The following is a 27,794-nucleotide window of genomic DNA, read 5'->3' on the forward strand; positions in this document are numbered from 1 at the left end:
TGTAATAATATGAGGTCCAACCCAATGGTGAACTACTCAAACAAGTCCTGGAGAAAACCAAAGGATCTATGAAATGGTGGGTGGATATATCAGGATAGCTCACACATCAGCATAGTGCTTGGTGCTCTGCAAAATTGGTGGTTGCTGTTGGAAAGTAATTTATTCCCAAATATTTTTAATAATTGCTAATTGAATAACTGAATACAAAACCTATAGATATGGAGAGGTAACTGTAATGTAATTTTTATGTAAAATTTGTACTTAGTTACTGGTACAGTTCTCAGTACATTCAGATATTTAATCCTTAGTTTTCCCTTTTTCATTTTTAGACAGCATCATGTGCTTGGATGCTTTTCCCTTGAAGGTATGATAAACATTGGCACTAGTTTATTCTGATGCCAAGTTAATTTTTAATTAAAAGTCTGATTGATTGATTTCATCCAAATCTCTGGATGTACATGATTTTCCTTCTGCTTAAATTTTCTTTTATTTAAAAATTTTAATTGTCACATGGGGGTTTCTCAAAATCCTTGCTGTCATCTTCAGTCCTGAGGTTCTTATCTTATTAATTTGCTATTTTTCATAGTCATTTGATTATTCCAGATACGATTGCACCTCTTCATATTAGCACATCTTCTAGAAAATTATAGAAGTGGGAAGCTGCCAGCACTTTCATAATCTGTGTTGTTGTTGTTGTTGTTGTTGTTGTTTTGGGGAATTCATCAGCATTTGAACTATTTTACAACCCTACTGTGACAGAGACGGCAGACAGGGAGCTCTGGCATGGGCTGGTCCATGAGGTCATGAAGAGTCAGAAACGACTGAACGAATAAACAACAACAACACTGTGATAGAAGACTTCCTAACAAAAAGAAAAGCAAAGAAGATACATATGCATACTCTACATTAGTACCTCCATGTTTTGCTGGGAGAACAGATGCTTTAGTAACAAAGGCATTGTTTGTTGTGTTAAATTCTAGTAAACAGTGGAACAAGGTATCCCTGAGTTACAAACATCCGACTTACAAATGACCCATAGTTAAAAACGGTGGTGAAGCAACAAGAAGTGAGAGAAATCTGAATCCCACTCATGGAAGAAAAGCGAGATAAAAGAAAACCAATATCAAATCTGCCCCTCAGGAGGGAAATTCACTCTCGAAAGAGTTATCATGGGGAAAAGGTGTCTCCACTGAAACTTTTTTCACTAATCTTTGTTTCCACAACAAGCCAAACATTCAAACTCCAATTATCACAAGGACAGAAAGTGAGGCGAAATCTTCTGAACAGGGGCACAGACAGCAAAACAAACACTACAAGGGTGTTTACCCTTCCCTACACTATCCAAAGTTAATACATTAAAATCTATTTGGATGACTTTACACTTTAAAAATGTGCCTGTTCTGACTTATATACAAATTCAACTTAAAAATAAATCTGCAGAACTTGTCCTTATCGTAACTTGGGGACCCTGTCCTTTCCAGTCACCAAATTAGAAGTGTTACAGTGTGAATATGAGCATGAGAAAAGCAAAAGAAGTTATTATTCCCTTGTGAACCATTCACTGAGATATCTAAACTGACCAAATGTGGCTTGAGCAATCCTTTTTTGTCAGGATTGCAAATTAATGGTTATTTGAAAGGATTCCTCAGAGTACTATATATCGGCTTGCATATCATGGGCAATAGTGGTTCTGTGATCCAAGAAGTACTTTTTTAAAAATGAGACCAAGTATGCTGTCTGAAAGCTGTGGAGAGTCCAAGAACATGATATCCGAACACTAATGTATACTTTTTGATGCTGCCAAACCCACCCACACCGTTGTAGGACTGTGTCTCTATGACTGATACTTTCAAGAAGCTTGAACGAAGGAAAGGAGAAAGCAGCCCAAGTCATAACATTCTTGTGTGTTGTACCTGAAAGTATTCTGTTGCCTAAAGCTCTTTGCCAGAAGTGAAAGCAAACCACATGGGAGGAGAAGGAAATACATATGCAATTCGGTCAGAATGCAAACCAACCAAAGGAAATCATTGTACCTCCTTTTTCATCTTTGTGTTTGAAGGTGTTGTACCAACCTGGTTGGTGTGGCTGCAACAAGTTGTGAATAAGGCATGAAAATGAAAAGAGACACGGGGGACATTGCCTCTCTGAGGCTGGAGAGGATCCAGACAGCTGTGTTGTTTTGCTGTGCTCTGTGTACAAAGCTATGCAGTATTCACTGGGGACAGAAACCTATCAGATCCAGAGGCTCCCCAATGATTTTGATACTAGGCTGAAAAACAGGAGATGATATATATTTGGTCACACAATTCCTCTCGTGTTTTGGTATTGCTCATTTCCTTTTTGTTCTTCTAGGCTTCCTGCCAACAATAGGTAGGAAGAATTACACAAGTGACCCAAATAAAAATGATATAAAATGGTTTCGTTAAAAAGAAATCAAGCCACAAGCTTTGTTAAATGTGTTGTCAGGGAGTCCTCTGATTCATTCTTTCCTTAATATTCGAGGTGTCCTTAACACTCATGAAAGAAGAACGTTCCCCACTTGGCTATAGTTCAGGTAGCTGCTATGAAATGGATTATTATCTTCATTTCATCCGTGCAAATCAGGAATTCTTCCACTTATTTCAGTGGAATGATTCCAGGTTTTGATAGCAGGAGAAATCGATATAAACAGTCCTTTCAATGAATCCTTCCACCTTTTGCATTCTTGCTTCCTTTTGATAATCTCCTCAGCAGAAGTGGATGAATGTGCCAAGATTTACAGGAGGTCTGGGAAATCCTTTAATATACAGAATGGATTGGGTTTGAATCCACAGAGAGGTGCTGTTGGGAAATTTCATTGGTTTCTCCCAACATCCACCTTCACAATATGTGTATCCAGCAAAAGCCAGTGTAAGATAATTTCTCCAAGGGAAATGAGTTAATGAACTCTTGATAAACTTTAAAAAATTGCTCTCAATGTTAATTTAAGTAGATGAATTAAAAATGAAGTATTAGTGAGGTTTTCTCAGTTTTCATGCTTATAGTCGAGAGAAAAAATGCAGATCAAACTGAGCAAGTAAAATTTAAAAAGTACACTTTACTTACCAGAGTTTCACTTATTACTTTTATGTGGTACATATGGTAGTGCAGTGGGTTGAACTGCTGAGCTGCTCAACTTGCTGACTAAAAGGTTGATGGATCAAATCCGGGGAGCAGGGTGAGCTCCCACTGTTCAGCCCAGCTTCTGCCAAACTAGCAGTTTGAGAACATGCAAGTGTAAGTAGATCAATAGGTACTGCTCCTGTGGAAAGGGAATGGCACTCCATGTAGCCACGCTGGCCACCTTGGAGGTGTCTACGGAGAACACAGGCTCTTCGTGTAAAAAGGGAGATGAGCACCTGCTCCCCAGAGTTGGACACAATTAGACTTAAAGTCAGGGGAAATCTTTATGGTACATAAATGACTTAAAATTATTTTGTGAATTCCTAAAACATGTTGCACAAATTCTTTTCATTATCATTGCTTCATAAATTTAGGCAAAGGTGAAATTTGAACTGTCCATTTAGCGCACTCATCTTGCAGCTATCCATATCTCTTAGAAAGGTCTTACACATTTTGAACATATCTAACAATTGTTTTTACATGTATGGATTTTATGTTTATCTGAACTGATGTCCTGTGTTTTAACTGATTGTATGTGTTACATTTAATATATTGTTTTCCACCCCATTCCATGGAGAGAGTCGGGTAATAACAACAACCATCATTATCATCTTAATTAAAAATACAATTTATTTTTTAAAAAATCATTTTATTTTTAAAATGTCTTTTCCTCCTTTACTGCACAATCTGCTGGAATATTTCATGGTTTTATTTACAAAAAGGGAGCTTTGTGCATTGATTGGGTCTATAAATACTTTTCCGACTTGATGTTGGAAGACCTAAATTAGTGTAATCTGGGCTTCTGTGTGGGATATTTATGCACAGCCTCCTGGGAGCAGTTTTGATTAGTGTGGGGGTGACCTTATTGGAAACCCAACAAGAAGGTCTACAGTTAATTAGAAATAATACTGAACTCATTTGCAGAGCCCTAACGAAGGCGTTCCTTTCTTCTATTTCCCCCTTTCCTTTGGTAGAGGCTGCTGTTTATTTTTATTTAACAGTTTTAAATGAAGAGAGGAAAGGCAGATGGTGTACCTTGTTGCTGCCCTTTGAGAATAAACACCGAGACACACACTTTAACTTTGTGGGACCAGGTCAGGATTCAGGGCTTTGGAGCAAACAGTCTGGGATGTGCAATTAACAGCTGAAAGAAATAATTATCTGCTCAGGCAGGGTCAGTTACAGGTAATTCAGTTTTCCAAATAAGCGGCAGATGGTGTGTGGGGAAAGAAAGGAGATTCCCCCCCCCCCTCATGTTTTTCAGACTTTTAAAGTAACTTATTTGTAGTGTTTTGTTGCCCTTAGACACAAGGATGTGTGTGCATATGCCTTCAGATCATTTGTTGACTTATGGCAACCCTGTGAGTTTGATTGGGCTTTCTTAGGCAAGGAGTATTCAGAGGTGGTTTCGCCAGTTCTTTCCTCTGAAATATAGCCTACACGGCAGCTGGTGTTTGTTGATGGTCTCCCATTTAAATACTAACCAGGGCTGACTTACTTAGTTACCAAGATCAGATGGGACCTGGTGCTTGTGACTATTTAGGCTCAGACACAAGGACAGAAGAGAACTGAAGAGTATCATCCAGGACTGTAATAAAAGATTGCCTCAAGCTACCTTCATTTCTGTCATTCAAGGCTGTTGGAGGTAGAGGAGATTTCTACTTGGCGTTCTTCCTCTCCACTGCAGCCCCATGTCCCACATTCCTTTGTGTCCTGAAGGCTTTTCCAGTCCTCAAGATCATTTTGGAGATACACGTGATGAGAAAATGCAGGAGGAAAAGGGATTTATTAAATACTCCTTCCCCCCACATTTTCTAGAATCATAGAGTTGGAAGAGACCTCATGGGCCATTCATTTCAACCCCCTGCCAATAAGCAGGAAAACGCATTTAAAGCACCCTCACTCTGCTTCCATCAGTGAAGCTCTGCTTCACGAATGGAAGCAGAGCTACGGAGTTAATATGTCAACCCTATAACTCCACCTCCTCTATTTTCCTCTCCACGTTGATCATTCTGGATTCCTGAAATCAGAAGTACTCCAAAATTCAAAATTTTCCACCTTTGGGTTCTGATGGTTCAATGCACACAAACTTTGTTTTGTACACAAAATTGTTTTTAAAATGGTGTATAAAATTACCTTCATGCTATGTGTTTAAGGTATATATGAAACCTAAATGAATTTCACTTTTAGAATTGAGTCTCATCTCTAAAATGTCTCAGCATGTATGTATATACAAATACAGATATTTTTTAAAAAGAAATAAAAAAAACCTTCTGTTCTCAATAATTTTGGATAAGGAATGCGGAATCTATATTTATTTGACTCTGACTCTTTCATAAATGTCAAATGTATATTAATTAGTAGAAACGAATTTAGTGTAGTGAAATGTTAGCTCAAGGGATTTCATCACCACTGGGCGATGGGTGAATCATCAGGCTAAGATTGATAAAACATAAAATAATTGTATTTGATTAAATTTTTTAAATAAGACTTTTTGAGGAAAGTAAACAAGCAACAAGCTAGGCATGTGATATTACAGGTTTTATTTTGAAGCTGGAATTAGAGTCAGTACATTTCTACCAACTCCCACTCCATCTGGAATTGCTTTTGACTCCCCAACTCTGGATGGAAACCTCCATTACAACAAAATAGCCTTCTGTCAGTGGAATGTCATCAATTTGAATATATCCTGGGATATTTATTACCAAAAGTTGCACAGGACGATACTTCTCCAGGGCATAGAAGGAAATTATTACAATGCATTTCATCCATCAGCCAAAATTGTGCCTTATACAATAAATCCCCCCTCCCCCAAAAAAGAGGGAGAGATTTAGTTGCAGGAATAGTAAAAACAAAAAAAAAAAAAATCAAGAAGAGCCCAATGGAAATATTGGTAGCCTTTCTCTCTTCGTTCTATATTTACTTCCCCGGTTAATGTGCAATTAAATAGGGGAGACTGGGGTGCTAGAAGTCAGTGCCTGGAATTTAATCATTCAAATGCAGTGGCAAACTTGATTTATTGTAGGCAGTTCCCTAAAATTGGTTTCCCCCAAGTGATGATGGAGCTTCCCCAAGTGGTTAGTTAGAGCGAGATGCAGTTTATTATTTGTAGTTTTGTCTTAGCTGAAATGCAGTCAGCATTAATCACACCCTTTGCCGCCTCTCTGATTGGGAATTGCTTGAGTTTCAGAACTGCTGACAGGACTTTGTTCTTTGAAGCTGCTGTTAAAGGGAGCCTGGGGATTATTTCTTTCTTCCTATTATTATTCCATCTGGAAATGACATTTTTATTCAAGTAATGGCCAATTAGTGGATAAACTTGAAAATGACTATCTACCAGCGTCTTTTTGCCCTTTAAACTAGGCATGGGTGTGAAATCCCTTGGGTTTGAATTTTAATGCACGATTACCTTAATCATACCTCGCAAAATGGAATGTGAACCTGTAGCTCTGCTTGTGTTTGGAAATCAAACAAAATCCCAAGGTTAAGATACATTTTGCAAAACCAACAAAAACATGTAGAAAAAGCATTGTGCAGAAACACATTCGATGTATAGAAAACTCATTCATTTGAAAAATATAAACGCAAAATGTGGATAACTTGGGAAAGGGCACGTAAAACATTTTCAAAGCAGATTTGCAGTCTGATGCAGAATTATTTTTATTTATTTTTATCCTGCTTTTTTTCCCATGGGTGGGATTCAGTGTGGCGGAATTGGGATTTCATTAGCTGAGAGGCATCAAGACTGAATTTGACAGAATCATATATTCTTATATTAAACCCAGTGAAAGAAAAGTTTAGTTCCCAGAATATGTGTAAACTCTTCAGTATTATAACAAGCAAAGACGGCTTCTATATGCTCGTCTCATGAAAATGACAGAATTCACAAAGTACAGAGATGCATTTTGGATTTGAGGGTTATGTTTATTGGCAGCATATGTCTACTGCACAGAAATTCTAATTTCCTTATACTGTAGATCACCTTATATTTACATTTTAGTGCTTCAGAGATCCTGGCAGCTTGCTTTAACCTTTTTAATACATTCTAAAAAGAAAATATAATCCAGGTGATTCTATAGTATGTTTTGGTCAGAGGTTATCATAAAATCCCTGGAGTTGTGAAGCCACCACACGTTCCATGACTTTGCCCAAGTAGGGGAGATTGGACATGACCAATAGTTAACTAATTGAGTGGGGTCCAGTGATGGTTTTTTCAACAGCGGTTTTACAACGGCCTGTTTTAGGCTGGCTGGAATCTTGCCCTCCCGTAAGGAGCCATTAACCACCACCTTAACCCCTCTGGCTTCTTTGAGACCCTGGAACGGATGCCAGGAAGAAATATCTCAGGGCTGAAATTTTTGATCTGATGGTATCACCTGTTGTAACCTTTGTATAGGACTTTATATGATTTTCATTCTGAGATGGGGAATTTTTAAAAATTCAGATTTTTAAAAATCACATGTAGATAGTTAGTATGTCTAAAAAAGAAATGCTAATATACTCATGTGCTGTTTATGTTATATGCTGCACCTTGGAGTGCATTTGCAAGCTGCCCCAAGTCCCCTTGGTGAGATGGTGGCGGGATATAAATAAAATTTATTTATTCAGTTTATTAATGCAGTTATTCTATCTGCTAGACAGGAAGAGGGCTTTTTTTAAATAAAGGAGAGAACTCAGGTATGTACAAGCAAGAGACATACCTATAATTCAGATGGTTTCGTTTCATTTTTTTTGTAGCCTTGTTCTTTCACTTGAAAATCAATATGCTCTTACACTTTACCCATCTTTAATACATCTTGAATTTATCTTTTGAACATCTTGATAGAAGTAGCCTGAAATTAGGTCTGTCTGACGGTGCCTAAAGAAATTAAGAACATACCAGTTGGGCATTAATTCTGTTGCAGCTGCGTTCATAGTGAGTACAGCCCTGCAGTAAACTAAACTAACTTGTTGCTATTAGAAAAATAAATCCTCTGCTTACAGTTATATTCCTTAAACCATCTTAACCAATCACAGAAGTGACACTTGAGACACTCTAAAGTTGAAGTTACACTCTAACATCGTCACTTTTCTTCTCCTGTATGATTTTTACACTTCTGAACACTGTAGCCTGATGAATAAACTAGTGAAGTTTTGAAAAACTACATGATGTATTTTGTGTGTTTTAGTAGATTTAGTGGATTTTGTAAATTTTAGATTTTGTTGTTTGTTCTGCCATGTTCGTATGTAACAATTATTTACAAACTTCAAGGATACATCCTTTGTTTTCTTGGCAGTGTAGTTTTGAGTGATGAACTCTCCTGTATTTCTCAGGAACTCCCATATTTCAGTTGATTTTTGGGGATCCTACTGGCTCCTCTAAGGAGCCCCCGGTGGCGCAGTGGTTTAAAGCACTGAGCTGCTGAGCTTGTTGATCGAAAGGTCGCAGGTTCGATTCTGGGGAGCGGCGTGAGCTTCCGCTGTCAGCCCTAGCTTCTGCCAACCTAGCAGTTCGAAAACATGCAAATGTGAGTAGATCAATAGGTACCGCTCCGGCGGAAAGGTAACGGCGCTCCATGCAGTCATGCCGGCCACATGACCTTGGAGGTGTCTACGGACAACGCTGGCTCTTCGGCTTAGAAATGGAGATGAGCACCACACCCCAGAGTCAGACATGACTGGACTTAATGTCAGGGGACTACCTTTACCTTTTTACTGGCTCCTCTATTGCTCTTTCATTTCTCTCTTCTATTTGGAAATACAGCCTCACGTTTGTTTGCCTCTGTGTGTGTGTCGAGGGGTAAGGGAGGGTTTGGAAGGTGCTTTGTGGGGTTATGTTGAGGGAAGAGGGAGAGAACCCTCAGGGAGAGAAGGGGAAAATTCATGATTGATGACCACTTTCTTTTCTTCTCCTAGTGGGGAATCCCAGTATTTATTTATTTACCATATTTATATACCGTCTCTCTCAGCCCGAAAGGTGACTCAAGGCGGTTTATAAAGGGATCCTTCATCTACTGCTTCTCACCTTTCCCCTTCAGTGAGGAAAAGAGGCAGAGCATGTGGAGTATTGCCCTTCCCTCCACACTTCCAGGCAAGTGGCGGAGGAGGAAGAAGAAGAGGAGGAGGAGGGGGTGATAAATAAGAAGAGAAGAAGAAGACAGGAAAAGAGAAAGAAGGGGGAAGAAAAGAAGAGAAGGAAGAAGAAGAGGAGAAGGAAGTGAAGAATAGAGGAGGAGGAAAAAGAAGAAGATGAGGGAAAATAGGAGGAGGAGGAAGGAAGAGAGGAGAGAAGAATCAAAGATGAAGACGGCAGAGAGGAAGAGAAACAAGAGCAGGAGAAGTTTATTGTGTTACCACAATTTTTTCATTCATAACAAACCATGGGCATACATGAAATGAAACAACTAGGTTAAGTAATCCATTCTTTCCCACTTGAAGTTTTATTGACATGTTCATTGCAGACAGTGCTGCTGCAATCTGACACTGAATGTTTGTGTTTCTCCAGTCTTACTTTACAATCCTCTCAATTCTGATGCTGCTAAAAAAATCCAGTTAGACAGAGGACAAGGAGGAGAAGTGGAATGGGGCTGCTGGGCAGTCTTTATAAAAAGAGTTTCACTGACACATAATACATTGTTTTGTTTGATATAACAATTCAGTGAGTATTTGCTGGAGTGAAGTCTTGCCTCTAAAAAGGCACAAAATTTGTCGTGACTAAATTTCCTTTAAATTCATGGCTGAAAATTGCTCACCCCAGGTAGTTGCTGCCAGGAACATAATCTATGAACTCTCCTTATCTAGAGGGAAAGCTGTTTGTGTGTTTGCATGGTATGGCCTGATGGGCAGTTTTACCAAGGGAAGCAAAATGAGCAGAATTATTTCCTACAGCCTGATATATCTGTGCTGTTATTAACAACTGGGCTGCCAGGGTAATGGAAGAATGAGACTTTGAAAGGCATTTCAAAGTGGTAGAAGAGGGCCAAAAAGAGAAAAAGAAGAGAAGAAAACAGCACAACATTTGACATCTATTGACATTGCATGCATTCTTAGTCAGAAGTAAGCCCTATGTATTTCATTGTGATGTACACCCCAAGTAAATGTGAACTTTATATCAATATGGTTTAGTGTTTGTTTTTTACTAAATTCTACCAAGTAGAGATTGTTGTTTCCATTTTACCTAAGTTGAACTTAATACACTCGCCCAGTCACAGTATTTTCTGCATGCATGAACAAGAATTTATGATATATATGTTATGAAAGTTTTAGGAGAGCTAACTTCAGGAAATTTAAGGAAATACTGAGCATGATTCCATGGACAGGAATACTAAAAGAGGAGGGAGTTAATGATGGATGGGAGTTTCTTAAAAGTGTGATACTGAAGGCACAATTGAAAACTGTGCTAGCAAGGAGAAAAAATATAAGAGAATTGTAAAACAACCAGAATTGATGTCCGAGAACTTTTAGCTGAGCTAAGATTTAAAAACGACATGCACAAGAAATGGAAAAGGGAGGAAATCACCAAAGAGGAATTCAAACAAATAACCAGCATATGTAGGGAAAAGGTTTGTAAGGCTAAGGCACAAAATGAGCTCAGGCTTGCCAGAGAGATTATAACCAATAAGAAGTGGTTCTCTTGTTATGTCAGTAGAAAAAGGAAACAGTCGTTCCTCTGTGGAGAATGTGGTGAAATGCTAACCGGGGATAGAAAAAAGGCAGAGCTGCTCAACACCTTCTTTGCTTCAGTTTTCTCCCAAAAGGAGATTGGGCTTCAACCTGAGCAATATGGAGTGGACAAGGTAATAGGGGAAATGAAACACAAAATAAGTAAAGAAATCAGGAATAGCTGGCTACTCTGAATGAATTCAAGTCTCCAGGGCCAGATGAACTACTATTGAAGGAACTAGCAGAAGACATTTCACGACCACTGGCAATAATCTTTGAGAATTCTTGGGGAATAGGAGAAGTCAAATATTGTCTCTATCTTTAAGGAAAAATAGAGGAGCCAAACAATTATCGTCCAGTCAGCCTGCCATCAATACCAGAAAAGATTCTGGAGTGGATCATTAAGGAGGTAGTCTGCAGTCACTTGGAAAAGAATGCTGTGATTACTAAAAGTCAACATAGATATCTCAAAAATAAGTCATGCCAGACAAATCTTATTTCTTTTTTCGATAGAGTTACAAGCTTGGTAAATACAGGGAATGCTGTGGATGTAGTATATCTTGATTTCAGTAAGGCCTTCAACAAAGTCCTCATGACCTTGCAAGCAAACTAGTCAAATGTGGACTAGGCAATGCTACAATTAGGTGAATCAGTAATTGGTTAAGTGACAAAAACCAAAGGGTGCTCACCAATGGTTCCGCTTCATCCTGGAAAGAAGCGATGAGTGGAGTGTTGCAGGGTTAGGTCCTGGGCCCAGTTCTGTTCAACATCTTTATTAATGACTTGAATGAAGGTTTACAGGGCACACTTGCCAAGTTTGTAGATGACACCAAATTAGGAGGGATATCTAATACTCCAGAGGCCAGGATCCGAATTCAAAATGACCTTAACAGATAGAGAGCTGCGCAAAACCTAACAAAATGAATTTCAACAAGGACAAATGTAAGATACCACACTTAGACAGAAAAAAATGAAATGCAAAGATACAGAATTGGTGGTGCCTGGTTCGACAATAGTTTATGTGAAAAAGATCTTGAAGTCTTTGTGGATAACAGGTTGAACATGAGCCAACAGTGTGATGCAGCAGGTAAAAAAGCCAATGGAATTTTGCACTGCATCAAAAGGAATATATCAAGGGAGGTCATGGTGCCTTTGTATTCTGCTTTTAAGTAGACTTAAAATCAAGGAAAAGTTTCATGAGAACCACCACTTCTCTAAATGTTCCTCCAGCAACACAAGAATATCCCTGTGGGCAGCAAAATCAGGCAACTCCAACTGAGTGACCCCCCCCTCCCCCTCAAGGATCTTCCTCCAGGGGCAAACCAAGAATGGGCAACTTGGAAGTCCCTGAACAGACCCAGAAGTGGAGTGGGCAGATCAAAAGACAACCTGGAAAAATAGCACTACCTAGAAGAATCCTCCACCTTCTGCGACTGTGAAGCTGAGCAAATAACTCAGCATGTGTATGCTTGTCTACAGTGCCCTGCTTCATGCACAGAGGAAGAATTGTTTAAAGCTACAGACAATGCAGTCACTGTTGCCAGTTTTTGGTCTATAATTATCTAGCAGCTTTATTTTATCAGTTTTAGATAAAGCTTATCTGGAAGGGCACCACAGTTTAAAAGATATATTGATAAGCTGGAAGGTGTCCAACTAAAATGATCAAAGGTCTGGAGACCATGCCCTATGAAAAAATTTGGGTATGTTTAGCCTGCAGAAGAGAAGGTTGAGAGGAGACAGGATAGGCATGTATAAAAATGTGAAAGGGTGTCACAAGGAAGAAGGAGCAGGCTTGTTTTCTGCTATCCTGGAAACTAGGACTTGGACCAATGGGTTCAATTTGCCTGAACATTAGGAAGAGCTTCCTGACCACACAAGCTGTTCAACAGTGGAACTCTCTGCCTTGGAGTGTGGTGGAAGCTCCTTCCTTGGAAGCTTTTAAGCAGAGGCTGGATGGCCATCTGTCGGGGATACTTTGTGTTTTTTCTGCATGGCAGGGGATTGGACTAGATGGCCAACTATGATTTTATTCTTGGACTTTGGCTTTTAGGACATTCTCACTGTTTAAACTTTTACAAAAGTTTAGAATCCTGGCACTAAAAAAGCCCTCAAACCTACACACACCAAAGAAATACTTTAATGTCACTTGGTTTTTTAAAGTTTATTTTTTAAAGTTCTGTTCCTTTCCATCTCCAAGGCAGACAATGTTACATATTCATTATCTTACTGGATATTCAGGTGGCAGTTTGAAAATCTGCAAACTTTGTTGTTTTTGCTTTTCTTGTGGATGTTGCGGGCTCTAGATAGTGCCCACATTTTAACTTATTTTTAAAGTCTGTCATTTGCATAAAGTCTCACACAGAAGGTGCTTTATCTCCCCTGGTTAGTGAGTCATGTGGGATGTATTCTATTGGGAAAAGCTTTCAGAGACATTATGCATGGTAAATTAATGAAGGCCGTCTGAGGTATTATTTGTCTGTGAATGCACATGCCATTGGACTCAATGGCTGGCTGAAAAAAGTTAACGGTCATTAAGTGACTATTAAAAAAGGGCCAGTGGACAGAGATTCTCTTGCTTCCAGGGTTCTGTTTGGATTAGGTTGGAGAGGAAGGTGGTTTGCCTCTAGACCACAGGACAATCCAGGCAGAGCCATTCCGTATTAGGCAGCTTCTGGTGACTACTTTCTGTTACTGGCAGTTGTACAAGGATATGCAGACAGACTATCTTCAATCCAGGTACACATGTTTTTTCTCTGTCCCCCCCCCCCCCCTCCCCAATTTCCATCTCTCAGTTAGCCAGGACTGCAGTTGTAAGTGAAACCTTTTCAAGTGCCTGGTACTTCTCAGAGATGATTGGAAATATTTGTTTGTTTTGTAGGCTAACTAGTCAAGAGCTTCAGTCTGAAGAGAATAAAGTGTGGGCCCAAGTACCTCAGTCTCTGTAGGGGTGTGTGTGTGATGCTTGAATACTACTGTAAAATATCAAATAATGAAGTTGGATTTTGCGATGAATAGATCAGACTTGCAGATAGGAAGAGAAATTTCTCTTAAAATGTGTATTTTGAGAAGTACAGTTGGTGAGATGGAAGTCACTGGAGTAGTACGCACACACCCTCCAAATTTCTATTGTTATTTCCAGTTTTTGAAATTAAAAGAAGGTAGTGGAGTAATATGTAATACTTCCAACATATAGAAGAATATTGTTCCCTCCCTTCTTCCCAGCATCAAATTCAGTGTAGATTGCTGGATCCGGATATAGCATTATATGATATACCTATCATATAATGTAAGTTTTAAATTATATGATAGGTTTTGCTTTTGTGGGATTGTTGTTGTTGTTAACTGCCATCAAGTAGACTTTGGTAATCTCCAAGTCTCTGTCATCCATAGCTCTGCTCAGTTCTTGCAGACTCAAGGCCATGGCTTCCTTGATCAGCTCTATCTATCTGGAACATAATCTTCATCTTTACTACTGTCTTCTGCTTTAACAAGCATATTGTCTTTTTTAGTGAGTCCTTTCTTCACATGATATGGCCAAAGTACAATAGGCTCAGTTTAGTCAACTTGGTTTCTAGGGAGAGTTTAGGCTTGGTTTGCTATAGCACCATCCAAAGTATTCATAAAACTCTTCTCCAGTATGTTTCAGATGAGTTGATTTACTTCCAATAAGTTGTAAAATACAAAATAGTTTTTCTTTTTAAAATTATTTTCTGTTCTCTATCATTCAGTATATGTTTGCAATATGATACCTAGTGCCTTTTCCTTTCCTAAACTCAGCTTGAACATCTAGCACTTCTTGCTCAATTAATAGTAAAAGTCTTTGTTGTAGAATGTAGAACATCACTTTGCATGCATGGAAAGTTGAATACAATTGTTCCGTGGTTACTGCAGTTCCGTGCATCATGATGTCCATAGATTGTTTAAAGTAAGACATCCCTTTGTTCAAGGGACTAGTGAGTCACAAGACTGTCAAATGACAAAAAAGGATAGGGTAGGGAATTGGTGATAGGGAGGAGATTAGTGATTTTTATCTTCTCAAAGCATTTGGAGAGAGCATTCTTTAAAAGTTTTGCTCCAATGGCCCTTTGAAAGTAAACTTGACCAGTTGCTGATGGAATTGCTCTGTAAAAGTATAATTAGTATTGATCTGCATTCAGCTTGGAGATTGAGAACTGTCATTTTAAAAAGAGCTGATGTTTATAGCCCCCCCCCCCCCCCCCCCATCCACGTACTTAAACTATATGCTTCCTGGGCCAAACTTGTAAAAGAAAAATATGGGCATGATTGAGTTTAACATACAACAATTTTCTAACTTTTTGTACCCCCCCCCCCCACCAAGTCTCCCCTCTCCCACAAAGATTATCTTAGACAGCTACTGCTAGTCAGCCTTATTCATGTAAAGATACCTAATGTGTTTTGTACTTGAGAGCTTGTCTGTAATGGCACTGACACCGTTTCAGATAGTATAGACTGGCAGGGTTTGCTGTGAATAATGACTTTCCCGTGACAGCTTTATCCTGCCAGTAATATGTCACTATGTATGACTTTCAATTAATCATGCAACAACAATAACATTGCATCTGGTGACAGTGGCACATCCATTAATAGCTGAGGGAGCTTTGGCACTATGAGCAAACCGCTGTCTCTGTCTCCAGCCTGTTCAAGCACTTTAATCAGCAAGTTCCCAATACAGGGCACATTGTTTTCTTCTCTCCCCACTTCCAGTCAGCTAATGCTATGATCTGTGGCTGCAGAATACATTGCCTCCCCCATCTCCATCATAACTTGCCATTGTCAGATTTTAACTGATCTTATGGATTTAACTTTGAGTTACCCTACTCTGACCCTTTTGTAAACAGGATTTTTCCTCCCACCCTCCATTGTGGAGTGGAAGGGAGTAAGAAATGCAGGGTTGGTTACTGATTGCATTTTTGTACGCATTCTGTCCATCATATTGGAGTCACCAAAGCAGTCCGCACAACTGGAAAACTACTAACAGCATAGACTTTAATGTTGAGGAGCCTATATGTTATTAGTGCTGCAGTTACATAGATTTTGTGAAACTTGCATTGCTCACCCTGGTAATGTTATCCACTAGTTTTTGTATTTGGGAAGAACCTACATACAAGCATTTAATTGCATATATCACTGATTAAGCTCTTAGTGGTATGCAGCATTGCTTTTTGACCAAATATTTGTCTGTTGCCTCCTGTAAATAACCCATCAGTGTCTGTGTACTGGATTTTTAATCTATTTTTTATTTCCCAATCCTTGCAAGCCATTATTTTGATAGATCCTCCATCAGTGTGGCATTTTATAATTCATGGTGTTTTTAATTTACTTTTATTTATTAAATCAGTTTATATTCTGCTTTTATTTATTTTTTAAAGTGCAAGGAAATGTTCCAGTAGGCTAAGAAACTCTTAAAAAGAAATTTGAAGTGTGTGACTTATCTAGAATCCAATGTTATTATTGTTGCATGATTCATTGAAAGTCATGCACAGCTCCTGATAGGGATGTAGGTCTTCCTTAATATTGTTATCTCAAGGCAGAATTATTTGTGAAACATTTTGTCCCCATTGTAAGACATCTGTGAGAGCTGATGTTTTACAAGACATTCTTGTAGTTTTAGACTTATCTGCTACTGCTTCTACAGGCATGTTCTTCTCAAAATTGTACCTGTCCACCTTCTTTTGTGGCCATGCTCCTCCAGTCCTCCTCACAATGCCCTTGTCTTGTCTTTCCACCATTGCTTGTCTGGCCTTCTCTAGTTGTCACCCTCGTCCTTCCTCCAATCCTGTTAGTTTGCCTCCCTGCTTTCTTCCTTGCCACTCTAGTTACTTACCTTTGTTCCAGTTGCTCTTTCCACCTCTGATTGTCAAGCTTTTCTCCTCACTATCTCTGGCATTTCTTGTTACCTACATCACTCTCTTTCCTTCTTGTTGATTTGGTTCTCTGCTGTCCCTTCCACCTTCTCTTCCTTATCTCTGTGTCCTCTTCCTCTCTCCTTTTTAAATTCTTCACCTACATTGGCTCCGATCACCCAGCCGTGACTTCTTCGGCACTTTAAGTGAAGATGTGTGGCACCCACTGCTGATATCAGCCCAAGCACCGATACTGTCTCCTTTCTCCTGCAGCCAACCGCCTTGTTACAGCCACCACCATCGACTTCCTATCTCCTTGTCCTTTCTGAAATATCTATACAGGATTCTCATTTGGGCTTCCTATCCCTCAAGGACTCTCTTTTTCATTTTACTCCAATGTTCTTTCCATTTTTTTCTGCTTGACTGCAATGCAGCCATATGCTCAGTTCACTGATGCTTTCAACTTGGAGTCTTTGCTTTAAACAAGAATGAAAATTTCAGAACCCCATAGATTTGCTTGACATAGGAACCAAACATCTTCTAGTGTTTGGGAGAATTTTATGGGCCTAGTGTACTGCAGTAATTTGGATGCATTGGCTCCATTTGGTCACCATAATGTTTCTCTTTGTTTGCTTGGGATAAGAAAACATCTATCAGTTTTAATTGGGCAATACTGCTGTGTTAAGGTTTTATTTAGACATTGTGCAAACAGGCAAATATGCTCCTTGTTCTGTTTCCTCATCAGATCTTTGAATGCATTAAATCTATAGGAACTTGCTCATTTCTTTTATTTCTTTTTGTTTTTACACATGTAACCTCCATTATGATTATGAAAACTGGATCTCCAAGTAAACCAACAACTAATTGTATATTATTACAGCAATGTAGCAGCACCAGTCAAAATTCACATTAATAATAAATTTCCTAGGGACCACATTTCAACAAATTGGGAATGTATTAACTGGCCTAGGCATGTTTTCAGAGGTAGTGTAAGAGTGGGAATGAATGGGACAAGTTTGATAGGAGTGTGCTGATAGTTTTATAGAGTAGGGGAGACACTTTCCTTGACCTGAAATTCATGATCTGGTTAGGGAGATTTGTTGAAGCAAGGGAATCAGGCCTGTGGGCATTAGACATGGGAAATGCAAGGACACCTGTGCTATAACCTATGCAACAAGCAACCCTTTACATTCACTTTGGTTAGGTACACAGGACTCCTATGATAATGAAAAAATGCTAATTAATTTTTTTACCCTATAGAATATCAGTCTCGGGTGTTCTAGGTTCTCCAGCAAGGCTCTGTAGTTGTCTTCTGCTGGAAGTTGTCCATCAAATCACAGTGAATGACCTAGAGATTCCTAGAGAGGTATTCTCTTTGGGATTCTCTGGATTTTCCAGCATGACAGTATGATGAACTTCTGGAGAAAGTTGGATCTTGAGATTCCAAGTGATAACATTTTAATCAAATTCGCAAAAGTCAAACCTGCAAATTTGAAAGGCTTGACTGAACTTGGTTCTCCCTTCCTCATTGCTACCAAAATGGCTTGTGAGATCTGAGACAATATATTTACTCAGGTTTCCCTTGGGGGCATTTGCAATATTAATGTTGCTTAATAATGCTAGTATTAATTGTGCTATTCAGTTGCTTCAAATTAAACATACCATTTCAGTTACAAAGTCTACGAATGGCTTTAACAGTCTTAAACAGAGTTATCATCTTTCTTCTGGGTTTTTTTTAAAATACTTTTGGTGGCTCTACCAAAAATGCAAGGAATTGAGTAAAATTTCACCATTTGATCCAACAGGTTTCTGTCATAATTTTTATGCATAATTTGTAGTGCCTTGGTATTTGCATAGGAATGCATGCATAGTAGTGTCTGAGTACAGATTCTCCATAATTTCAAAGCTCCTTTTGGGATGACCTATGCAGGCCTTTTAAAACAGCTGTATTTCCACTTGGTATCAAGGTGCTCCTGAAATTATTGAGGTTGCCTATCACTTATCTGAAATTCTGAAACTTAAAAAAATCCTATTAAGAATTAATGTCATGCCACTAATTTTCAAAGAGTGATTGAAAGCTCCCTTAGACCGAGTTCTGACCCCCCACTTCTGTGTTTTCATGTGGGAATGCCTTCTCATGACATTATGCAAAAAGGTCATATTTCCCAACAGCAGGAATTACTCCAGCCATTTCCTGAATGTGTGATCATCTTTTTTGTACTTTTTAACATGAGGCTCGTGGTACCCAGATACCCCAGGTGTACATGTTTAAATTAATCTAGTAATAATTGATTCAAAAGAGATTTGGAGGTTGGAATTTGCATAAAAGCCATAATGAGAGCAAATCCTCTGAGGCTCAACTGAGCAGCTAAGCCCCTGAATAACTTACATCTTCTAAACCAATTTGATTCCTTGTGCAAGTTGGAAAGGATTTGGTGTAGGGTGGGAGAGGTGGTGAACAGGAATTTGTGTCCACTCCTGAGCATGGAAAATCTATCCTTGCTAATACTGAATTGTAACAGGCAGCACATAATTCCTGCTGCCCAGTGAGGCACAAGAAAGGCATTCAGTATTATGCATCCACTATCTAACACACATGAGTGAATAGCTGTGTATGTAGGAGCAGATTCCTGCATATGTGTTTATTGTTTAATTTCTGAAGCCTTGAGAGGTAATTTGCATGTGTGACCGAACCATTGTGACCAAACACTATAGATGGAATTTGCGGGTCACCTTACATCACTTTGAATGTAATACATTTTGATACAGCTGATTCATGTGTGCATCCCAGACAACATCATAGACTCTACAACCGTCTTTCACCAAACTGAATTGTGAAGGCAGACCATTAGGATGAACCGATATGAACCAAAATGTTGACAGGTGCTACCTTGCAGCTACTAGTTGCCACTGCAGAGGTATATCATGAGCCAGAGAACTCACTGTAGAACCGCTATATAATTTAACCATGATAACGCTGAGTGGCTTATAAAGCCCAGCAAATGCAGTTGCTGAAATACTGATTGCATATTGCTACTTAAGAGGCATAATTCACCATAAATGCTTTGTTTGAATGTGATCATAAGAATTTTCAGTAAGACTAAGAATTGAATTCTGAAACTTTTCAGAATTCAGACTTCATTGTAGCTACAGCTTCAAAATGTGGCTATCTCTGTTGATTTCCCTGCTTCTGTCAATATCATCTCAGTTGTGTTAAGAGGGACATATATGTGAAAACATGTGCTTCATCCATGTATGTGTTAAATAGTATGATGATTGCCATCTGCTTTGGTTCTTCAAACCTAGAAATTCTGTAGATAGAATAAGTCAAAGTCCATACAGTTTTTCTGTTGGTGAAAACTATTATGGTAGAGATTTTTGAACAAGTGAATAAAATAATTAGATCAGGCATGTTCAATGGATTAAAATTAGGAGATGTCAAATAAAAAAAAGGTTGACAGATTTTAGGTTACAGAATCTGAATGTGTTGTTCGGTGAGTAAAATTTATGTTTCAGAAGTTAGAATTGGTTCAGGCTCTGCAAATGTGGATTTCAAGACCTGCTGAGAGGAGAAGGAAAACAAGATGTCCAGAGATCCAGGAAGGATTTCCATCAGTTTGTTGCAGAGTTGAACTGGTCTTTACCTACCCCTTTCCATACCAAAGATAAGCAGAGAAAGACATTGTCACGTCCAGAGAAAGGATTTTCCAAGGGCAGTTTAGAATGGGAAAAGTTGGGAGTAGACATGTTTCCTGAAAAGTTTTTGGAGAGCTTTGCAACTCTAGGAATTGCTGCACATAGGGGGGAAGGATTGGCGGTGAAGAAGTAGATCTTGCCAAAGACTCAAAGAATGAGGCCAAGCCAGCAAGTTAGAACTGGAAATAGATGTGTCAGGATGACCATACCAGCTTAGAACTAGCTGCTCTGTCCCCTTGTGACACAATGTGAAGAGGGGAAGGTTGAGAGGATGGACGGGAACACCGCGCAGATAAGGCCACCTGGCTTTAGGAGAAAACGAAACTATAGGATAGCAACTGTGGGAATGGAATGTAGCCAGTAGAGGAGGATGGGATGAGTGAATGATATACTGAATTGGCGGGAAACCTTCAGAACTGTCTTCTTATGACTGTGGTAAGACGGGATAAAGCTGTATCCAAGGATTGCCCTTTGTGAGTGTGGTTTTGTTTCAAGAGCTTCCAAGTTCTGACAATAAACTACAAAGTTCTGCATCTTAAAATGGAGACACTGCTGCTGCTACCAGTTGAAGAGAAAAGCCATTCAGGCACCCATCTGTGGGTTCACCTTCATGATCATATCCTTCCTCCCACCCATTTCTCTTTTTACTTTTTGTAATCATATTTTTAAAATCCAACAAAACTAAATATTTAATTTAAAAAATAGTTTATCTGAAGCGAATTCCCATAATTCTTTTATGCATGGGGGATTCTATTTCTACTTTCGTGCACAAACATGTTGTTTGGACAAGCTCCAATAAGATCAGTTCACTGACAGTTCAATAAGATCAGTTCACTGGTTTCTTGGGTTGAAAATATTGCAAAATAATCCACAAAGCAAATCTTGATTTCGCCATTTTATATAAGGTACACTGCTTTAGTATCCAGAGGAGTTCTGGAACCAAATCCCAATAGATCTCAAGAACCTACTGTACATATTTACTTCTTTACGCATAATTCATGCAGCGACATAAATTTAAACAGAAGGTCTTCAACAGAGGAATGTATATACAGACAAAAATTTCTTATGCATAAGTTCTATTGATTTTGTTTGGTTTTGTTAATGTTGTGTCTCTCATTTTGATTTCCCATCTGAGAAGTTTCTTATGCTTTGTACCAGTGGCAAGCAGAGGCAGTTCTGATTTGCATTTTTACTAGCTGTTTATTTGTCTGTTGTGGCATTGTTCAGCAACGTGCATTTCCAAGGAACACGCTTCCCTCTAAGAAATACCTCCATCCAGAATGCAGTAGCTGATTCTGTGGAAACTAGCCCCATTGACTTCTCTGTGGGGAGAGTTAATGTAGTGCAGCAGCTGCTTGCTGCTGAAGGATGTATACAATAAAGTCAGACCATTGGGCACAACAGTGAGAGAAGAAGAAACTCTGTTTGTTTTGTTGGGAAGCTGTGACATTTATGAGCTCTTTTGAGGCCTCATGGCTTTGAACTTGTTTGCAAAAGGTGATGCTGTGAAATCTTGAGAGGGAATGCTGTTGCCACTTCCTCCCAAGCCTGAGGGGTCAAATTCTCAAGGTTAGACTTTGAGGTGCCCATGGAATAATCATCAGGTCTCAGGAAACCCATACATAAAAATTACCAACTGCTCCCCCCCCCCCAAAAAAAATCTTTTATAGAACCCCATAGTTCCAAGTAATCCTGCTCTAGATGGCTTAGACTTCTTTGATGGCCCGGGCAGTAAAACAACAAAACAAAACAAAACATGATGCAGTTCCTTTACATATTTCATCAGATCAGAGGATGGCAATGTCTATTTGTAAATTTAGGGAGAAGTTGCTGATCGTGCATCTTCCCTAGGGACAGCTTTCAGTTCCTGCTTCCTGGCTTCCCAATAGGCTGGAGATCCAGACCATGCCTTGTCTTCAGGAATACTTGATGGGCTGCCAGTTGGGTGCTACAACTGGAACCAAATCCCAGCAGATCTGTTAGGTGCTGCAACTCTACATGAGGACTCCTGTCCAGATCCCTTGCTGCCTTCCGTACTTGTCTCCTGGGAATGAATGTGGTGGGCCTGGAAAATAGAAGTGCTTTGATTCTTGTAGCCCCATAGCTTTCTTCATATTGTATGCCTTCAACTTATGCTGGCCCTAATGTGAATCTGTCACAGGGTTTTCTGGGGTTGAGGGTGTGTGGTTTGCCTAAGACATCTCAATGGTTTTCATGGCTGAGTGAGGAATCGAACCCTGGTCTCCAGAGTCATAGTCCAACACTCAAGCCACTATACCATGCTGGCCCTCTTCCTTGGCTATGGCATTATTACTGATAGTGATCTCAGATGGCCTATTAAAATCATCCGCTCCCTTTGACCTTCACAGTGAAAAGTAGCAATAGGACTCCCTTTCATTTTTGACTTCTTTTGCAATTATACAGGTGTTCTACCAGGAAACACTAGGGCAGTGGTTCTCAACCTGGGGTCCCCAGATGTTTTTAGCCTTCAACTCCCAGAAATCCTAACAGCTGGTAAACTGGCTGGGATTTCTGGGAGTTGTAGGCCAAAAACATCTGGGGACCCCAGGTTGAGAACCACTGCACTAGGGCATTTCAGTGCATGTGCTACAATCGTAAGCAGAACAAGATGCATTATGCCAGAGAGCTTTGAGAGCCCAAGCAATTTGGTTAGTGCAAGAAAGTAATGGGATCATCAGCAGTAACCAGATATTTTTGGGAACTTGGTATTGTAAAGCTTGGCTAAGAATGGTTTGAATTATGATCCAGATGTTCAGCCTGATTATAAGTTTCAAAATAGTTACTTCCAACTTTATTAAATTATTTTTCAAATACATACAAAACAACATGTACTTGTTGCCTGTTTTTGTCAGGTGTGAGAAACACACGTACTATTAAAATTTTAATTACTAGCTTGGATTGGCTTTCCCGTTCAAGGCAACTATTTTGGTCAAAAGAAGGACTGGATGTATCTAGATGTGAGTTGCTCTGGGCTGCTGTCTGGATACACTAAGTAAACTGATGGCACCACCTGCCCTGCTCACCCATCCAGTGCCTCTCCTCTCTTGCCCTCTTTCTTGCTTTGAAGGGAGTGGGCTTGTTTATCAGAGAGGCAGTTGGTCTTGGTGAAAAGGGCAAATGCGTTTGCAGAAGTCTGTATATGCACAATGTGCTCATGAAAGCTGCAATAGTAAGTAAAATGGCTACAAATAAATGTACACCTTGTACATGCAACTTTTGTTCACCATCTTCCCTTCATTCCCTCCACCCCATGAAAAATGGGAAAGCTAAGCTCCTTTTGTCTCATTTCCTCTCAGGTGTTTGCAAGGGACTGCATTCTGGGTTATTGTTTTGGATTTCACATAGACGTGAAATCAACCCTGACACTGCATTCCTTGTATTGCTCCCATGTTCATGGAAAAAACACAGCAAAGCAAAACTGTAGGAGCAGTTGCCCTTGCATAAAAGGAATATAATAATGAATATACATAAGCATTTCACCAGGAATAAAAATACAGTCGTGAAAATCATTTAAACCCAGGACCAACTACTGGTTCTGTAGGTAATTAATTGAAAATTCTCCCCCCTCCCCTTAAAAAAATTATGAATGTGGGAAGTAATATGTTTAGGCATGAGTTATCTGCATTATAAGAGGTGGCAAAGATAGCGGGGGATGCAAATATTGCTCTTGTATTCCCCTTGCTTTTGAAATAATTCTCACCACATATTTAAAAGGGAAGCAGCTGGAAGGCATGGCACAGATTCAGTGCCTCTCCTACTTTGCTATCACTGTGCAAATATTGCTGACTTCCATTCACAATAGTATGACATCCTAAGGCTACACCAATAACGTTCCATTTCTTGGTTTCTCTTTACACAATTTGTAGTCTGGAATCCACCTTAATGCACACTCTGAAGGCACATTCCTGGAGTGTATGCACTTCTATTTTTACTTAAAATGTATTTGATTTTTTCTATCCTTAGGCAATGGGAATAATATAATTATATCTAACAGCCGAGAAAAGACTCTGATGGCCATGTATCTTTCAGAAAATTTGCTGGCACCCTGTCTCCATTTTCAGTTTTTTCTGTGTTTTTGTAAAACCTCCAACCTTCTCCTTCTGCCATGTCCCCATAGAAAAGAGAACACTTCTATGTCATAAAATAACCTAAAAAATGAACTGATAGTGGTAGTCGTTCTGTGTTTTAAGAAGATGAAGTCAGAAGAGATGCATTTCTGGAAACTTTTAGCCTAAAAGGTTCAAAACCTAAGAAAAACTCACAGGACCACCATAAAATACAAAAATTATTGACATGTGCTTGTCATCTTGACAGAGGAGAATGAGATAGGATGAAAGAGAGGATTCTTACCCAGGCCCATTATGGGGGACTGGGGTTGCAAAGTCATGCAGTGTATGGCTGTATTTATGTTCACCACATCGCATTCTGGCTGAAGGAGATTTGTGGATTTTCCTGACTCTATAGAACTCCAACACAGATGTTCAGAGGGCCTTCCTGACTAGGATGACATTATTGAATAGGGGCTGGGGCAGGGCAGTGAGGGTCATCTTTTATAAGCAGGGTTTTCATTTCCTAGTAACATGCCACTCTTGTGCATTCCTATTCTCTCAGCTATGATATTAGTAATTTGTGTGGACGTGTGACATTGTTTACAGAGAAGTGTCCTCTGCCTGAATGATTCTTTATCTACAGGCATCTTTTATTAGAATACTTGTCTGTCAGTTCCAAGTCTATTTTAGAGATGAATTGTAAGAAAAAAGTGTAGAGAGCCACCTTGATGTTTTCTCTTCACATGGGGCATTTTTGCCTTGTTTTGACACTGCTTTGTGGCAGGAATGGGGCCTTCCGTGCGCCATCCCAAAATTAGGGGTGGGGGGGAGTGCCGAAAGGCACTTCCTCCACGATTATGTGGAGGAAAATGTAGTTTGGACAGCTCTGACAGAGCTACCTGCACTTTCCCTTCAATTTTTCCATGTGATGGCTCGTTGCCATCTGCCATCTGATGGGGGAAGGGAAAGAGTGCCATAGCACCTTCTCCCGCCCCCTCCATGTGGTGAGGGGAGAAGAGAGGGCGCATGGAACGAAAGGCACTTCCTCCACGACTATGTGGAGGAAAATGTAGTTTGGACAGCTCTGACAGAGCTACCTGCACTTTCACTTCAATTTTTCCATGTGATAGCTCGTTGCCATCTGCCATCTGATGGGGGAAGGGAAAGAGTGCCATAGCACCTTCTCCCGCCCCCTCCATGTGGTGAGGGGAAAAGAGAGGGCGCATGGAACATCACGAGCCACTCCACATGCCTTCCCTTTCGCTGGTGAGTGCTTGTGCAATGGCATGGCCCAAAAGGGACGTGTGAAGTGTCAGAGTACGTAGTTTACGAGAGGCTCTTTCATGCTGCATAATTTTAGTGCTATGGTTCCAGTTCCGTGTTACAATATTCTGTGATATCCTGTGACCTGTAGTTTCAAGGGGAGTGCTTAGAGTTGAGCAAACTACAAACCACAGGATTCATAGGCATTTGCCGTGATGATTAAAGTGAATCATAGTGCTAGAACTATGTAATGTGTAGAGGCCCTTTGTCACAAGTCTTTCCTTCTTATGGGAATACATTCATCATGGGATTTCTCTATAAAACATAGCAGTGTACAGATTGCATCAGTATATAAAGACTAGTATGACCACACTGTATATATGCCTTTGTCTTCTACTAGCACTCAGTCTTGGTGATGCATATTCCGTCTTGACAATGCAGAAGTTACTACTTTGCTGAGGTGCCTGGTTCCTTCAGACAGGCTGGGAGTCCAGAGTTTTTCCTTCCACCCTCTGAAGCAGCCTTTTATTTTGGTTCAACCAGTTGTGAGATAACACATTATCAAAAAATAATGTTACCCTAATTAAATATAGGAAAATAATGGGAAATAATGTTTTGGAACTAGGTAGATTAAAAAAATAGTATGGTGCAATGGAAAATACATTCATCCTTATTCATTATAAATGTAACATGTTGTTGGGTATGGTGATGAATTAAAGTTTTGTAATTTCACCATCCTGATAGCTAAAGATTTTGTAGATTGATTTTAATCCTGTTCTATTGCTGTTGCATAATGTGTTTTATTGGCTTTTGTTATGATTTATTTTCTGATTGAATGTTTACATTGTTTATTTGTTTTGCTTAATTTATTGTTTATTACTGGGTTGTTGTAGGTTTTTTCGGGCTATATGGCCATGTTCTAGAGCAGGGGTCCTCAAACTAAGGCCCGGGGGCCGGATACGGCCCTCCAAGGTCATTTACCCGGCCCTCGCTCAGGATCAACCTAAGTCTGAAACGACTTGAAAGCACATAACAACAACAACAATCCTATCTCATCATCCAAAAGCAGGCCCACACTTCCCATTGAAACACTAATAAGTTTATATTTGTTAAAAATGTTCTTCATTTTAATTATTATATTGTTTTAAAGTGTTTTTGCACTACAAATAAGATATGTGCAGTGTGCATAGGCATCCATTTTTCCCCCAAATTATAATCTGGCCCTCCAACAGTTTGAGGGATAGTGACCTGGCCCTCTGTTTTAAAAGTTTGAGGACCCCTGTTCTAGAGGCATTCTCTCCTGATGTTTCGCCTGCATCTATGGCAAGCATCCTCAGAGGTAGTGAGGCATCTAATAAAAGATTCCTCTAAATAAATTGTTTATTATTTCATGTTGTAAGCCGCCCTGATGAGGCTGGATATAAATAAAGTTTGTTTGTTTGTTTGATTGATTTACCAATCATAGCATTGATGCCCCTTTGGAGTACTTCTGTGCTGACTTTTCCATGCTGTCTATTTGCAAGCCACTACTAGCAACAAACAGCATTTGGATGAAACATGAAGTTGTTTAAGTAGGAAATTAATGCATTAAATTATTGATGTTAGTAGAACATTTTTTCTTAGATTTTATGTTTTTTTGCAAAATTGTAAGTGATACAAAGCTTTCTATTCGTAACAGATTTTTTAATCTGCCTGTTGGCTTGGTAGTGTCTAGTGATTAATAGCTGAAATTACAACTCCACTCCACCCCAATCTTGGTGTCAAGTCTTTGTCTCCTAGCCCTGGATAAGACAGAGATGGGAAGTTTGACATTCCATGTTCCAGATTCTAGACACCATAGCCCCAAAGACCTTGCTTCTTGAAACCAGACCTCAGAAGATATAATGTTGCATAGGAACATTGCTAGATGATCCCAAATGGAAGTTGTTCCTTTTAAGTATTGCAATGTGAAATCATACAGAAGAAACCAAAAATCTTCAGATACCTTCTAGGGCAGCAGTTGATTGGATCCCTATCTTTTGGGAGAAACATGGCAGTCCTTTTTAGTCTTTTAGAATTCCACAAGACTTGCTTAAAAATGCCCCAAGACAAAATAGTATGTCTGCTCCCCTTATTAATT

The 27,794-nt window shown here is 39.4% G+C and overlaps 1 protein-coding gene across 9 annotated transcripts in view; it reads left to right on the forward strand.

Moving 5' to 3' along the window:
• SEMA5B (semaphorin 5B) overlaps window positions 1-27,794 on the forward strand; it is a 498,410-nt gene that overhangs the window by 249,431 nt on the left and 221,185 nt on the right. Inside the window, exon 1 of one of the 9 annotated variants that reach the window (XM_060774715.2) lies at window positions 13,368-13,518. The exons of the other annotated variants lie outside the window; for them this stretch is intronic. The gene's annotated coding sequence lies outside the window, so the exon portion shown is untranslated. Of the gene's footprint in view, window positions 1-13,367; window positions 13,519-27,794 lie in introns of those variants that run through there. 9 annotated transcript variants of the gene reach the window in all.

This window comes from Anolis sagrei, chromosome 1, assembly GCF_037176765.1.
Source record: "Anolis sagrei isolate rAnoSag1 chromosome 1, rAnoSag1.mat, whole genome shotgun sequence".
Lineage (NCBI taxonomy): Eukaryota > Metazoa > Chordata > Lepidosauria > Squamata > Dactyloidae > Anolis > Anolis sagrei.